The sequence below is a fragment of the Otolemur garnettii genome, unplaced genomic scaffold (assembly GCF_000181295.1).
Source record: "Otolemur garnettii isolate 467f Iridium unplaced genomic scaffold, OtoGar3 scaffold00104, whole genome shotgun sequence".
Taxonomy (NCBI): Eukaryota; Metazoa; Chordata; class Mammalia; order Primates; family Galagidae; genus Otolemur; species Otolemur garnettii.
This window is the reverse complement of record NW_003852499.1, coordinates 1,006,986-1,012,050: the sequence shown is the minus strand read 5'-3', so window position 1 is coordinate 1,012,050 and position 5,065 is coordinate 1,006,986.

The window sequence follows — 5,065 nt, the reverse complement described above, 5'->3', positions numbered from 1 at the left end:
ACACTGAATCCCATAAATGCATCAATGTACACAGTTATGATTTAATATAAACAAAGAAATAGCCAGGCATTGTGGCAGGTGCATGTAGTCCTAGCTACATGCACCCTTCCCTCACTGAGGTTTTGATGCCATTGAACCATCTCTGCTTTGTGGTATGCTGGTCCTGAGCTGAGCTGCTGCTATACTCCACCCTGTGAGGCCAAGCAGCTATTCAGCCACTTTATCTACCCTTCCCAGTTACTGCTCTGTCCTGCCCCTCAGGGCTTGTGCTGAAGTAGGACAATGTACCAAGAGCAGTACAGACTCCAACAGGTACTTCCAGTTTTGAGATACCATACCACAGTAACCCTAGGAGACATGAGCTGTGGGCCACAGTATTTGTGCCTTTTTTGTGGGTAGCACAACTGTATGGACACCAAGCAGCTCCCTCAAAATGCACCAATACCTGAATCACACAATCACCCTGGACTTAACCCAGAAAAAATAGATCTGTTGCACAGACCAATATCAAGCATTGAAATTGCAGCAACAATAAAAAATCTTCCAACCACAACAATATAAAAAGCCCTGAACTAGATGGCTCCACACCAGAATTCTGTCAAACCTTTAAAGACGAGCTTGTACTTATACTGCTTAACCTATTCCCCATTCCAAAACATTGAGAAGGAAAGAACACTCCCCAACACATTCTATGAGGCAAACATCACCCTGATACCAAAACCAGGAAAGGATCCAACAAAGAAAGGGAACTATAGACCAATTTCACTAATAAATATTGACACAAAATTGTTCAATAAAATACTCTCAAATAGAACACAGCTAAACATTAAAAACAATTATACATCATGATCAAGTAGGCTTTATCTCATGGATACAAGGTTGGTTTAATGTATGCAAGCCATAAATGTAATTCACAAAATAAATAAAAGCAAAAACAAAGACCATATGATCCTCTCAATTGATACAGAAAAGGTACTTGACAAAATTCAGCATCCTTTTCTGACAAGTATGCTTAAGAAATTAAGTATAGATGACACATTTCTTAAACTGATAGAAGTCCTCTATGACAAACCCACAACCACAATTATACTAAATGGACTAAAACATGGAGAAAGCATTTACTGTTAGAACTGGAACCAGACAAGGATGTCCACTATCACCACTACTAGTCAACATAGTGCTAGAAGTTCTAGCCATTTCAATCAGGTAAGAGAAGGATATTAAAGGCATCCATATGGGGGCAGAGGAGATCAAATTTTGCTCTATGCCAATGATATGATCTTATACTTAGAAAACCGACCCCAGAGACTCAACCACAAGACTCCTAAAAGTGATCAAGAAATACAGTAATGTCTCAGGATATAAAATCAAGTCCACAAATCAGTAGCTTTTGTACACACCAGTAACAATCAAGTTGAGAAGAAAATTATGGACACAATACCCTTCAAAGTAGCTTGAAAGAAATGAAATACCTGGGAATATTTAACAAAGGAGGTAAAGGATCTCTACAGAGATAATTATAAAACCCTGAGAAAAGAAATAGCAGAAGACTAACAAAAGAATTGATATACCATGCCCTTGGTTGAGGAGAATAAACATTGTTAAATGTCTATACTACCCAAAGCAATCTACAGATTTAATACAATCTCCATTAAATACCAACATCATACTTTGAAGAACTGGAAAAATCGTTCTTCATTTTGTATGGAACCAGAAAAAAACCCAGATCGCCAAGGCAATCCTTAGTAATAAAAACAAAGCTGGCAGCAACCCTCTATCAGCCTTCAAGTTATAGTACAAATCCACAGTGATCAAAACAGCATGGTATTGATGCAAAAATAGAGACACAGATCCATGAAACAGAATAGAAAATCTAGAGATGAAACCAGCCTCTTATCACCATCTGATCTTCAACCAACCAAACAAAAGCATGCACTAGGGGAAGGAATCCTTATTCAACAAATGGTACCGGGAGAACAGGATAACCACATGTGAAAGACTGAAACTGGACCTGCACCTTTCACCACTTACAAAAATTGACTCACGATGGATAAAGGATTTAAATCAAAGACACAAAATGATAAAAATCCTAGAAAAAAAGTGTGGGACAAACTCTTGATATTGGCCTGGGGAAAGATTTTATAAAGACTCCATCAAATAGACTTAATTAAGCTAAAAAGCTTCTGCACAGCTAAGGACACACAAAGCAAATAGACAACCTTCAGAATGGGAAAAGACATTTTCATGTAACAAATCTGACAAAGGATTGTTAACTAGAATCTGCAGAGAATTCAAATTAATTAACAAAAAAAGAGCAAACAAACTGATCTATCACTGGGCAAGAGGCATAAACAGAACATTCTCAAAAGAAAACAAGAATGGCCAACACATGGAAAAATGCTCATCATCCCTAATGATCAGAGAAATGCAAATCAAAACCACGCTGGAAAATATCACCTAACCCCAGTGAGAATAGTTCCACAAAGTCCCCAAATTGCAGATGTTGATGTGATTGTGGAGAGAAGGGAACACTTTTTCGCTGTTGGTGGGATTGCAAACTAATACAGCCTCTTTGGAAAGAAGTATGGAAAGTCCTCAAAGAACTCAAAATACACCTTCCATTTGATCCCATGATCCCATTACTAGGCATCTGCTCAGAAGAAAAAAAAAAACATTTTATCGAAAGGACATTTGCACGAGAATATTTATCACATTCAATTTACAATTACCAAGATGTGGAATCAACCCACCCATCAACCCATGAAGGGATTAATAAACTGTGGCATATATATACCACGGAATACCTGGAGAGTTTGCATCTTTTATATTAACCTGGATGGAGGTGGAGAGCATTCTCCTTAGTAAAGTATCAGAAGAATGGAAAAGCAAGTATTCAGTGTGCTCAATACAAACATGAAGACAGTAGACAAATACATGCCTGCACAGGAGAAAAACTCATTTCAATTCGAGTTGAGGGAGAGGGAGGTGGGAGGGGAGAGAAGGGAAGAGAGAAGGAGGTTGGTGTGATGGGCTCTCACTTAATGGACATAATGTAAGGGTTTGTGGCACACCTCTTGTTTGAGGAGCATAACTAAACAGGGACTTTGCCAAACAGACAATGTAGCCTACTTGTTTTACCCTCAAATTAATCTGAATGTTAAAAAAAAAAAAAAAAAAAACAGCACTTTGCCCATAGTAGTAACTATCAAAGGACATAAAACCTGTGAAAAAAAAAAAAAAAAAGCAGCTCACTCTGCTGGGCTTTGCAGCAGAGTGAGGATTTTAGGAGTCCCCAGTGTGGAGGACTATAGGTATCTGAGGAGGTGATGGGGGTTGGTGGAGGCCTGTCATTTACCTTTTCCCTACAGGGACAGTCCCTCCTGATTTTAATCTGATCCCAAGCGGGGGATGAGGAGGCAGTGGCAAGGCATTTCCTTCCATTCTCTATGTGGCAATCCTGGGGTTTGTAGTCTACAGGGCTTCTGCTACTCCTTTGATGTACTCTGTTGCTCTCTGTTAATTATTCTCATCAAAATGTAGCTAGTTAGTCATTCCTTTGGCTGTTTTTGTTGGGGGAACAATCTAGCAGACCAGACTGCTGGTGTCATTCCAATAGGGACATTTAAACATTATGAACTTTTTCCTTTTTTAATTTCAGGTTAATATGAGGATACAATATGAACTCTTTCAATATATGAACACAGGATATCTTTCCCTTGCTTTGTGTCTCCAATTTTTTTCATCAATGTTTTATAGTTTTCAGCATGCTAGTCTTGTACCTCTTTGGTTAAATTTATTCCTATGTATTTTATTCTTTTTGATACTTTTTAAAATGGGATTGTTTTCCTTATTTCCTAGAACATGTTATCTGCAATCCCATGTTTATCGCAGTTATTCACAATAGCAAAGATGAAACTATTTAAATGTCAGTCAATGGACTGATGAAGAAAATGTGGCACATATATATATACAATGGATTATCATTCAGCCAAACATAAAGTATTCCTGCCATTTGCAAAAACATATATTAACCTGGAGAGCATTATGCTAAGTGAAGTCAGACAATGGCAAATACTATATGATCCCATCCATATATAGAATGTTACAAAGTCAGTCTCATAGAAACCAAGGGTAGCAACACTTGTAATTCACATAAACAAAGGAAGTCCACAGAGAACTTAATTGTAAAAAATTTAAAATGGCCTTTCTGGCACAAAAGACGATTCTGATTCAACCTACTCCTATTCTGGATTATGGTAGAATTACTTCCCAGGTCGGAAATAGCATAATCACCACTACAGGTTGGAACTTACGGCCAGTCATATGGAAAGAAAAAAAAGAAAAAGGGGAGCATGGTGGTTGCCAGGGATTGGGGAAGTGGGAGAAATGGGACAATGTTGGTCCAAGAGTACCAACATCCAGTTATAAGATGAGTAAGTTCTGGAGATCTAATGTACAACACAGTGACTATAGTTAATAATACTTTATTGCACACTTGAAATTTGCTTAGGAAGTAGATTCCAAATGTTCTCATTCCACACACAAAAAGTTGGTGACTCGGTAAGGTGATGGATGTGTTAAGCAACGGTGATAATCATTTCACAATATATATGTATGTCAAATCATCACACTGTACACCTTAAATATAAAGAATTTTATTTGATGTCAGTTGTACATCAATAAACCTGGGTGGAGGGAAAGAGAAAATCCAGACTGACAGAGAAAGCACATCACATAGTTATAACAATCCCTAAGCAGTCAGACAGAAGTTAGGAGAGAGGGTCATGCTCCCTATATGTGTACACAAAAGGGGTCTACAGGATAGTCTCTGGCATATGAAAATGTCCTATAAATGTTCATTTTATGAGTGAATGAATAAATGTGTGGACCAATTCTCTCATGAGTGACTAAGCTGACTGGCTACCTAAAATTCCATGGACCTCCCTTACACATAAAAAAATATATTATCTATCTCTATAATGATGAGTGCCAATCCAATCGCATATCCATGGAGAACGTTTGATTCATAAGTAGATCTTCATCATCTCACAAACTGACCTTTGAG